Consider the following 12,228-nt stretch of genomic DNA (forward strand, 5'->3'; position numbering starts at 1 on the left):
GGTCAGTGACAGGAGATGAGAGCTGTCGCTGGCAGCTACGCCCCAATTAGAGAGTGGCAAATGACATGAAAGAACAGCCATTCCTCTACAAAAGACCCTTCTTGTCTATCCAATCTAATTATTTCCTGGAGCTTCCGAGTGGCCTTTTGCTGCTATCGCCTTGGAACTGCTGGGCTTGGAGGGGAAAAGAAAACCAAGAACATATCCTGGAGGGAAGAGAAGCTGATAAATAAAGAAAGGGAAAGTCTCCTGAGAGGGAGCAGTGCAAGAATGATGGATCTATTTGGACATTCATCACAAATGACTGATTATCAGGCACAGAGGAGGGAATTTGTATGCAAGCCACGTACAAGCAGAGATAGCAGTGTTTAAATGGAGTTAAGAGAGGACAACTCCAGCCTCCCTTCTATTACATTAAACCACGCACACACACGAAAAGAGAGAAACACCTCAATGGTACACTGTAAAACTCCATCCCTAACTAACCCCTTTGCTTTTGCATCCTGCCTATACCAGGCGCAGATACATAAGAGCAAAAAATTTTCAAACCTGGTACCTACGCAGTGAAGTTCTTCCTAAATCTACATGTAGGCCTTTATACAGAACTGGCCCAATTTTTCTACAATGGAGAGCACTCACAAATTCACACGTTCAAAAGCCACGAGTCAGGCCCCCAACCCAACAAGTCACAAGACTGGTTTTGAATAAGAGAATGAGGAGAACAAGTTTGAGATTATTTGTTGGGAGGGTTTTATCCCCCTCTGCTGTAGCAGCCACTAGAAGTCATATTTTCCAGCTTTTTCCAGAAACACAAGTGCTAGAGGCATGGCTTTCATTTTTAAAAGCCCCAAAGAGTAAGATTCCCCCATAACCCCCCAGGCTGCAGGAGCTACAGCTTTAAGAAAACCCTGCAACTCTCACAAGAGCTGGCAACAGTGTAAAATCCCACCGATGTCAAGGAGAGCTGCAGTTGCTGGGCATAGTTGAAAGTTGGGGCAGGGATACGTAGGAACCTAACTTTAGGCCCTTGGGTTTAAAAAATTTTGAACAAGGTTTTTTGAACCTTCCAGTTCTCTGAACAGAGGAAATGGTTAAGATGACAACTAAGAGGGCATTACACCCTGGGTTCCCAGAGTCACATGGGGGTGTTTTGCATGTCCGATTCCAGTTTCCCCTTTCATTTCAATGGGAATTGGGACACCCAAACCCCAGTCTACACATCTCCATAACCTTTCCTGACAGTCTATCTACTGAAGGGGCTATCAGGAGCAGTGGTGTTTGTGGCATGATCTGGACACCTACCTGGAATGACCGAGATATGGTCTACCCTGAAAGTTAGGTGGTTTAGCTAAAGTGTTGCTTTAACCCAATGTAATTAAACTGGCGCAACTTTGTTTTGGCGTTCATCAGTTTGAAATATGGCTTATGGAGAGGCACCAGTTAAACCAATATAAATCTCCAGTTAAACCAATATAAATGTCCACACAGGGGTTTGCATCAGCCTAACCAAGTCATTTAAAAAAAAAAAAAAAAAGGCGAAAAGTCATGCTAAATTCAGCTAGTACAATTTGTTTGTTTAGACAACCCCCCCCCCCCCCAGCTCATCTTGTGAAGAGCCTTTCCATGGGGGTGGATTTCACCCTTAGGAAGCTAAACAAAAAGGCGCCTGGGACTTTTAAAAGCCTTGTATGTCTAGGCAGCTGCTCAGACATTTCTGTTCTCTTTTATGTATAAAAAACCCTGAGAACATGAATTTAAATGAAACAGAACAAATGCGAAGGGGGAGAGAGAGAGCGCCGCATACAGCAGTGGCATGGATAAAGGTCAGACTGATTTTCACAGATACCCTGTGTCATCTCTCCCCTCCCATCCGTGACTCCTCATTGAGCAGATACAAACTAGACGGATTTGCCCATTTTCGTTTTCCTCCTCCTCGTTAGACATGTGCTAACGAGACAGACTTGGAAGGGAAGTGTGCGCAAAGCTGAGCCACGAGCGGCTGACATGTCCCCATTATGAATTATGCACCTCAGTGCTTTAGGACAAGTTCAGCGACAAATGGTATTTAAAAGCCCCCGTGGGAACAGTGACCAGATCAAAGACTTTTCCTTTTCAGGAAGATGTCTTCTTCGCTTGGTTGGCCCGTCAGTCACTCACAGGCCTCTGGAACTGGGCTGTGAGTGGCTCACAAGGACAGCCCAGCCCAGTGCACATCTGCAGGGCTTACGTGTGGCATAAACCCTCCTGCCCCCACGTTACACACGGACAATCATTACGGTAACATCTACAGGCTGCACGCAGGATCAGGGAGGAGCACTGCACAGACACGTCTACGCTGGAAGGGGTAATTTCCAGCTAGAGGAGATATACCCACCCTAGTTCTGGTCTCATGCTAATGCAAAAGGTAGCTGCAGTGCTGCACAGGGCCAAATCTTTGATAAAGATGTTAAATAGCATAAGGCCAAGAACCGATCCCTGCGAGACCCCACTGGAAGCAGTCCTGCCTGACAAGGATTCCCTGTTTACAGTTGCATTTTGAGACCTATCAGTTAACCAATTTTTAATCCACTTAATGTGTCCCATGTTAATTTTATATCGTTCGGGGGGGGGGGGGGGGGCTAAATCAATACGTCATGCGGTATCGAGTCAAACACCTTCAGAAGGCAAAGGATATTACATCAAAACCATTACCTTTATCATTTGTAATCTGATTTTTAAAAAATGATATCAAGTTAGTTTGACAGGATCTATTTTCCATAAACCCACATTTGCGTTATCCACATTACCCTCCTCCCCCTCCTTTAATTCTTTATTAATAGAGTCCTGTATCAGCCACTCCCTTCTCTTGCCTGGGATCAATGTCAGGCTAGCAGGCCTATAATTACCCAGGTCACCCCCTTTACCCTTTTTAAAAACTGGCACAACATTAGCTTTCTTCCAGTCTTCTGGAACTTCCCCAGTGCTCCAAGACTGATTGAAAATCAACACTAATTATGCAGCAAGCGCCTCACCCAGCTCTTTTAAAACTCTTGGATGCAAGTTATCTGGACTTTAGTAACTTCTAGAAAAGCATTTAATTTGAATCAAGCTCATAGGAAACGCCATAGCACACACACACTGCATAGAAACAGGAACCACCGCAGCACATCAGAGCTGGGCTAGACGTACCCCAGTGATGCTGGATTCGGAACTAGATTAAGTTTGGGGAGGACGGGTCTACCAATGGCTATTACCCAAAGGACGCAAGCCCATGCTCGAAGTGACCCTAAACGTCTGACTGCCAGAAGCCAGGAGGGGGAAGACGGGGTGGATCTCTCCCAAAATTGCCCTGTTTCGTACACTCCCCCTGAAGCTCTGATACTGGCCACTGCCAGGTTAGATGGACCATTGGTCTGACCAGTATGGCAGTAGGACGGTGCCACATGCTGCTCGACTTAATTGGCCTGCGCATCCCCCGTGCTAAGCCTTTAAGAGGATAACCACAGTGCACAATGTAATAACCCCGTTCAATCCTCATATTTAATTTGGCTGAATTAAAAAAAAAAAACAAAAAAAACCCAACAATTCCCTGGAAGGTGATTAGCTGCTGCTAAGAATTAAACAGCTCCTGACTGATCCTTCGTTTCAAACACTGATCACAACACGTAATTCCTTAGACACCCTTTTGAAGGGATGATCCCAATGTCTCGTCTCAAAGCAATTTGGGGGAGGGGAGGGGGAAATCAGACAGTCTCGAACACAGAGAATCACTCTCCCCCGAGCCTCTCTGACCAGCTAAAGCGACTGAGAAGCATCACAGAGCTCTGGTGGGTTTGGTTTGGCTCTTGATGAGCTTCCTTTAATTGTTGTTTATTGATAGACTTACTGTACAGCTTAGAGACCCCAACTGAGATCGGGGTCCCCATTGTGCCAGCTGCTGCCCAGCCAGAGAGAGACAGACCATCTCCTCTCCACCCCAAAGAGCTAACAATCTAAATAGACAAGACAAGGCACAGGAATTATTATCTCAATTTTCCAGAAGGGGGACCTACGACCCAGCAGAATCAGGCATTCGCTGAGCACTTCTGAAAAAAATGGTGCCAAGCACAAGGATCCTGGAATAGCCCCCGAAAAAAATCCAGCCCGAAACTCACCCATGGAGCCCATGGCAGAGACAGGAATCAAAGCCAGATCTTCCGATTCTTAGTTCGATGTCTAAACATGAGAGCCTCCACCCTCTCCCTAGCATATGGATCTCCCCTGTACAGAAGGGACTGAATTTAGGAACGAGACTTTAGGCATCCAGGTTTGCAGCACACGTCCAAACCAAACTGAGTCCCTGAAATTTAGGCAAATGCAGAGACATCCCTACCAGACAGGGTGTTCTAGCTGGGAATACTCGGCATGCCCTGTGTCTCTGGACACTCCCCCTTCCTAGCACCCTCCCTGGCCTACAAACAGTTTAATTCCATCCCATTCTGGCTGCTGATTTTCCATCCCATTCACCTATTGGGCAGGCTGCACGGGCTACTGCTCCTCCTCTACCCCACCTCTCCTTGTCCTGATACGTTCTCAGCCCGTTTCCTTGACAGACCTGAACCAACACAGGAAGGGTTATGCCCATTTTACAGATGGGAACTGAGGGGAAATCATTAACCCGAGGTCACACAGGGAGTAAGTAGGCAGCAGAGGTAGGAACCGAACCCAGGTCATCAGCGTCCCAGCCCAACAAAGGCATGCTTCCCTATAGCCCTTTCTCCAGCTGTCTCTTGATCCCTGTAAGTCTCATGTCTTTCCTGAGCAAATGACAGTCATGCACGGCCTCAAATATATTTCCCCCCCTTCCATGAAATGAGATGGGATTGGGTGATGGAAGATTTCAGAGCCCCAACTGAGCTGTTACCGCTAGAAAAGAATAACACACTATAAATAAGGCCAAGCCTGTGTATTTTAGTGTAGGAGGGATTTTATTTTGGCCGGGGGTGGGGGGAGGGATGTTAAATCTGTCTTTTCCACTTTCCCAGCCTGCAGCATGAAACCCACTTATTGCAATCTTATCGCATTGTTTACAGGGAAGTGATACTCCTGTGGGACTCCTATGCTGATTTCCCCCCGGCCCTGCCTTTCCCCCGCATCAGATTTACTGACACAAACCACAGAGATAGGTCAGAACTGGGTGCCAGTTGGAAAAAGTCAGCCATGGCACAAGCGGCTGGAGCTAGAGGCAAGCGAGGGAAACGGAGAAATCAGCATCATATAATCTCTCTGGGTAATTTCTCACTAAAGAGAGATTAATCTCTCCCCCTGGCCCCTAAGCATCCCTGGGAAGAGTGTGTGTCATATGCTCATTACGCAGGTCAAAATATTAACCACAAGTCCTGGACAGCCAACACGTCTCCTCTCCTGCCGCCCTCCAGACTATGATTAATTAATTAAACGCATTGACTCCCACAGGGAAAGGGACTTAACTGAAGGCATAAACAGCCTGGAGAGAGCGGGAGGCCGTACACAAGAAAAGACGACTCCTCTGTAAGCCACTGACCTGGCCACGCTTACAGCAGACAGAGAACAACCCTTGGAACTGAAACTGCAAAGCATACAGGGGGAGAGCAGGTCACCAATCTCTGCGGAAATGTGGGGCTTTTTCCCTGATCTAATTTGGCTTTTTTGGACACAACTTGGCTCTTTTGACAGAGTAGAAAGCGTCCATTATGTCAAGAGTTGCCGTCAAAAGCCCCCAACGAATCCCAGCGAAACCCAAGAGATCCCAAAGATTCCCCCACCCCCACAAGGGGAGGAGGTGGCATTTCCTGTCCAGCGCTAGTGGAGGCCGATGGAGGATCAGGCCCTATTCCTCTGGATCTCAGCTCACTGGCAGTAAAAAGGGGAGACTGCACTGTCTGGGTGTGCAGCACCCGGCTCTCAGCCGGAGCCCCACGGGAACGTTAATCATATTAACGAGGGGAAAAAGCGGTATAAGAGTCTAGGCTACTATTTTAAACCTATAAGTGAGCCGTCATTCCCGGGTTATTTAAAGCTAACGGATCATTCCCAGACCAGCCTCCAGGCTGCAGAGGCGCCGGAGAGAAAACAGTCTATGAAAATGTTATACCAAGAACTGCCCAGCATGAAAGCGAACGATAAAGCAGGGAAAAGCGAGCGAAGGAGAGAGCCTGGGGACACAGAGCTGGCAGATGGGCCGGCCACGTTGGTTTGAAGTTGGCATAAAAACACGAGGCTCCAGATACCCCAAGGAGCACCCTGCGCCATGCGGCATGAGGGCGGGGGTGGGGCGAGAGGGTTTTCGGGATTAGTGCGAGGGAGGGAAGACAGTAACTCACAGGCTCCAGTGTCCGACACGCCAGCAGCACTCACCTCTACCAGGACGCGGAGAGGGCTGACAGCGGCTGGACACAAAGGGAGTCCGTCTCGTGCTTCGCTTTGTCGCCGCCGTAACGCTCTGTAGCAGCGTCTTGGGCCAGCGTGGGAGCCTGGCTTTCCGAGTGCGGCCCCTCAGCGCTGCCTGTGAATCGGGCCCCAAGTCACTAGATCCAGGTCTCTGGGCCACCTCCAGGAGCCGCCTGTTAAACGTGAGAAAGACGTTAGGCGTCGCCCGGCCGGACGTCCCTCTAGTCAGCACCTGAGAGCGGCCAGCAGCCGCTGCGTCTGGGGAAGGTTCTAGAAGCCCCACAACGGACAGAGGTGAGACCATCGGCCCCCCGGGGCTGGAACAATGTGTGCAGGGGGGGCTCAGAGCCATTGAGCCAAACTGAACTAAACCCTGTATGTGACGGAAACGCTTCCAGCCAGGGGGTGCGGCAGCCCCCCTAGTGCCAGGGCTATGCTGCTCCCGGGAGAGCAGCTTAATCCCTCAGGCAGGAGGTTTTATTACCTCCCACTCCTTTCAGACTGAAACTCTGGGCATTTTTAGTATCCACACAAACACCCCACTCAGCTAGTTGCTACCGTCCCTGTCCAGGGGTTACAGTTCAGAATTCAGCCATTTTCGCTTACTTGTGTGTGGAAGTCATTTGGTCACAAATAGGAAACAAAATCCAGGCTCCCTGCACCCCCCCAAGAGCGGTTAGAATATTTCCAGTTAACGCCTCCATCCCGTGACGCATTCGCCCTGGTACCTGCTGCGCCGTGACTCAATTTCTGCTCTTCCAGCTCCAGAGGTTTCAGTCTCTCGCTCTCGGATAGGCTAATTCCAGCGCCAGGCGAGGGTTCAGCCCCCAGGACAAACCATAACATCCACCCCTGACACTCGGGGCACAGACTCCCACAGAGAATTTTTAACTCCTCGCCCTAGGTGAGCTCAGGTCTTTGGGGCCTGCTCTGGGGCTCCCCATCACCCTTGTATCAAGGCCTGACTCCCCAGTTCCCTCTGAGCAGAGGAGCTTTGCGGAGGCCACTCCAGACACGGGGCCTCTCCCAGGCCTTCCCTTCCCTAGTCTCCCTGTTTCTTAGGCCTCATCCCCAGCTGACTACAGACAGCCCAAACCGGCTGTAAAACCCTCTTAGTCTTACAAAAAGCACCATGTGCTAACAACTTTGCTGCTTGGACCCCTGACCCTGACCAGCCCAAACCTGCCACCTGGGAGGCTGATAACTAGCCACAGGTGAAGCCCAGAGACTCACAGGCCAGGCAAGAACCAAACCTTCCTTAGCCTTTTACTCTGAGTGTTCACAGCTGGTATAACAAATAGGGCTGGAGACCAAACCGGCTCTGGGCTCTCTGTCATTTGAGGGGTTTCCAGCTTTATTCTGAATGTTGTGGTGTTGGGGAGAGGGGATTCTGACAGCCCTGGCTGCTGGAGTCTTGTGCCGGTGAGAGAACCCCTTTCTGTTTGTCTCTAGCTCTCATGGCTGTAGAGAAAAGTTGGAAAACACAATCTTTAAAAGCTCAAAACACCCAGTAGGCACTTTATTTTATTTTATTCTTGTCATAACTATAAAGGGAAGGGTAACAGCTCTCCTGTGTACAGTACTACAAAATCACTCCTGGCCAGAGACTCCAAAATCCTTTTACCTGTAAAGGGTTAAGAAGCTCGGGTAACCTGGCTGACACCTGACCCAAAGGACCAATAAGGGGACAAGATACTTTCAAATCTTGGTGGGGGGAAGGCTTTTGTTTGTGCTCTTTGTTTTGGGGGGTTGTTCACTCTTGGGACTAAGAGGGACCAGACATCAATCCAGGCTCTCCAAATCTTTCTGAACAAGTCTCTCCTATTTCAAACTTGTAAGTAAACAGCCAGGCAAGGCGTGTTAGTTTCTCTTTGTTTTCTCAACTTATAAAGGTACCTTTTGCTAGAGTGTTTATCTCTGTTTGCTGTACTTTGAACCTAAGGCTAGAGGGGGGTCCTCTGAGCTCTTTAAGTTTGATTACCCTGTGAAGTTATTTTCCATCCTGATTTTACAGAGATGATTTTTACCTTTTTCTTTAATTAAAGCCTTCTTTTTAAGAACCTGATTGATTTTTCCTTGTTTTTAGATCCAAGGGGATTGGATCTCTATTCACCAGGGAATTGGTGAAGAGTCTCTCAAGGCTACCTAGGGAAGGGAATTAGCTTTGGGAGTGGTGGCAGTGGACCAGATCTAAGCTGGTAGTTAAGCTTAGAAGTTTTCATGCAGGCCCCCACATTTGTACCCTAAAGTTCAAAGTGGGGAAGCAGCCTTGACAATTCTCATGAATTTTTAAGCCAGTTTCATGACTCTTTGAGGCCTGACTCCTGAGTTTTGAACTCTGGGCGCTGACAACCCACAGACTTTACATTTTAATTGTGTAGGCATGAAGCCTATGGGACAAGGGAGGGAGTGGAGGGAGCGGGCACTGACTGAGCAGGGCTTTACTGCATTTACAGACCAGCTGTGGGAAATTCAGGAACACTGGGGGATAATCTGGCTACGCTTTGCACTGGGGCCAATATTTGGGAGTTCGGCCCGTTGGGAACCGCCTGGTCGCTGCTGGATCACCCCGAGGACCACTTCTCTTTGCCACGGCTGAGCAGAGGCCCTGGACCAAACCCACATTTTAGAAGAAAGTGATTACACAGTTGTGACCTATTGCAGCTTGCTGGGCCAGGGAGCCTGAGTACAAGGTCCCTTATATTACTGATCCCCTTTTAAAAGAACTGAAGTGCAAGAAGCAGCTGTATTCTGAGAGGGAAACCAGGCTACCTGATCCAGTTGAATCCTACACACAGAGTAAAGTAGCAATTCCAACCCACTGACCGCTACGGGGTGAGAACGACCAATTACAGCCAGAAAGACAGGGCGACTCGGCAGTCTGGCCGGTTAGCAGTGCTGAGTGGTGGTGTGCGGGAGAGCTGAGCAGATGGATGGCAGCTGTTTCAGTCACTAGGCGAACAGATCTGGAGCCACAGTTTCCATCTGCCTCGGCACTCTGATGAGGCCTCTCTGATCCGGCATCAAAGCCGAATGTCGTGGCAGCAGAGCTCCCTGGACAGCCTGGACCTAGGTTCTCCTTGGGACTTCCTGACCCACTAGCTGCATTGCCCACTCGTGGCTCATCGTGAGGATGGATGTGGTTGGGGACGGTGAGTCGTGCAGTTTAGGGCAGCAGTACTAGAAATTGTTAAGCTGTAAAGTTAACACAAGTTTCCCTTATTTTTTCCCTAATAAAGTTCTCTGGTTAACCCCCCCCCCCCCCCGGTCCCTGTACCTGCAAGGGGGGAATAAACCGCCTACCCAGGCTGCACAGAGTGTATGTGTGTGTGGGGGGGGGCTTTCCCCGGGTTATCGGGTGGGGGCTCGAGACATGGTTATTTAAGGTTTAGAAAAAGCCCTAGAGAGCCTGCTGCCAACACCCCTGGCAGAAGGGTTGCAATTGCAACTGTCTGAAAGGCAAGAAAGCATAACATTTCCCTAAGTCTCCGGGTAGCCGATGCTGCCAGCGAATTTCAGTTCTGGAGGCCAAGGGCAAACCTCATGCCAAGCATGCTTCTCGCTCGTCTTGTTCCACCAAAGCAAATGCCGTCGGCTCTGTTTGCAGAGACCTGCAGAGCAGCACAGGGTCAGTGCCCTGTAGGTAGCCCATGCTGAAAAAGGTTTCCACTGAGGACTCTAAATTAGGCCACCGGGAACGTTTCCTTTGCTGTCAGTTTCATTTCCCAGAACTCTTAAAGTCCTTCATTATTTATCCTCTGCAAAAGAAAGCTCTTGGGTAGACCTGCTTTTCGCCCAGGGAGCCATTAAATCAGGCAGCCTGACTTTCCAGCCCTGCTGTGGATGGAAGAGTCCAGCACCATGGCCTGGGATAAAGCCTGGCAGACATTTTTCAGTCTCGTTAAAAAGGTAGGGAACTTCTGTGCTAGTGTAAATGTTACCCTGTGCTATTAATTAACCTCAGAAGAAAATACATTTTCAGCTATTCAAGGACGCTTAGACATGCATACCAAAATTTGTTACTGTACTGTACTCAGGAAAATAGCAGCATGACAATGAAACTTGCTCACTCAGCTGATCTGTTTCTGACGACAAACTCCCTGGGGCAGGGTCTGTGTCTCCTGTGATTTGAAAGTGTTTAGCACACGAGATGGACACTACTGGGATCTGAGTGACAGACAAGAATGCTCTGCCTCTGCGGTGTCTAGCTCTGCTCGCTTTTGGTGAAATTCACCCCTGCGTAGAGGGGCCAGGGTTGAAGTGCCGTAGGTGGTATGCAGGTAAGGTCGATTTTTAATGGAGTTAATACAGGTTCCCAGCCAAATGCATCTGGGTTTGCAAAGCAGAAATAATTCCTGAGCATTGCATTTGGAACAGTGGTTCAGAGACAGATCATTTTAGAGCAGGCACCGCTTCCTTGTCAGACACCTGCTGCGAATCCACTGCGGGGAAGAGAGGGCAGATTGGATTATCCGGCCGGTGAACGGCAGAAATTTCCCCGGCTGTCTGGCGTTGCGGAGCATTAGGTTGTATTTCATTGTTTCTCGCCCGCCGGAGAGGAAGAGCTGTGGGGAGGGCTGCGGTGGCGTGAAGCAGCTGGGGGCAAAACACTTCAGTCTTTGGGGCTAGGCCCATATTTCAGCCCCAAAATAAAAGTGCGCTGGGTGCTGATCCTCCGGGGCTGTGACTGACTCCAGCTGAAGCGATTAGGAGGCCTGGCTGTCCAGGCACTGGGCTAGCGCTCTAGACACTGGCTAGTTCAGCAAGTCACTTCCTCTCCCTGGACCCCACCGTTCTCCCCCACCAAAATCTGTTGAATGGGGTTAATAACGCTTGTCTATTTAGACTGTCAGCTGCCCGGGCGGGGACTGCGTCCCACTGGTACCTTGTGTCCCCCCTCCACCTGTTCTCCCTCATTGCTCACTTACATTTTAAGCCCTTTGGGTCAAATACTTTCTTTTCATTGTGTGTGTATCCAGCGCCCAGGCCAGGAAGGTTCTGATCTTGAGCGTGACGGAGCCCCAATCTCCGTTACTCTGTGTCTGTGCAGCGCCCGGCGTGACGGGGCCGTGATTGCGGTTGTTCTGTGTATGTGCCGAGACCTCAGGGCACAGGCACTGCCACCATAACTTAGATAAAGAATTCCTCGTCTGACCCCATCTTTCTCTGACAAGGCCGGCTCTAGGTTTTTTGCCGCCTCAAGCAAAAAAAATTTTGGCTGCCCCCCGTCCCAGCCCTGGGCTCCTCGCCGCACCCCCCTGCTGCCCCAGCCCTGGGCTCCCCCCCCACCTCTTGCCGCCTCAGCCTTGGGCTCTCTTCCCCCACCCCCCTGCACCCTCCTTCCGCCGCAGCCCTGGGTCACTGGTAACTCGCTCCCATGGCACGTCATTCAGCAGGAATTTTAGATGTGCACAGAACACAGACAGGATTGGTTCCCATAGGGTTACAGAACTGCAGTAAAGTGGAACAATTTTCAGCTTGTGTGATTGGAGGATATCTGGATGCATATTATAAGACTGTCCCACATAAATGAGGAAAAGTTGAGGTGCCTTTATTATTCTTTTGTTCCACTCTTTCTTTCTATGGGGAATTTGCCAATGCGATATCACTGTCTTCCTTTTAAACAAACAAAAAAGGCAATGTCTGTTGAAAATAGCAATTCCAGTCCTAATAACCACTGGGAAGCATTTCTTGCTCAAGTTTATCCTACTTTTTCTACAGCAAGTTACAGTGGATCAGTATATTTGATTTGGGAGAAATGAAGTAACAGCTGCCCAAATTGAGCTTGAGCACTCCTGAATTTTGAGGTGTTCAAATCTGGAAGGCAGGTGCTGGGGGGGG

The 12,228-nt window shown here is 49.5% G+C and overlaps 1 long non-coding RNA gene across 1 annotated transcript in view; it reads left to right on the top strand.

Moving 5' to 3' along the window:
- Positions 1 to 10,047: 10,047 nt before the first annotated feature.
- Positions 10,048 to 12,228, top strand: part of LOC117888809 — an 11,155-nt gene continuing 8,974 nt past the window's right edge. The window contains exon 1 of the long non-coding RNA XR_004648374.1: positions 10,048 to 10,296. This is a non-coding gene — a long non-coding RNA (uncharacterized LOC117888809). The remainder of the gene's footprint in view (positions 10,297 to 12,228) is intronic.

Source organism: Trachemys scripta, chromosome 16, assembly GCF_013100865.1.
Source record: "Trachemys scripta elegans isolate TJP31775 chromosome 16, CAS_Tse_1.0, whole genome shotgun sequence".
Lineage (NCBI taxonomy): Eukaryota > Metazoa > Chordata > Testudines > Emydidae > Trachemys > Trachemys scripta.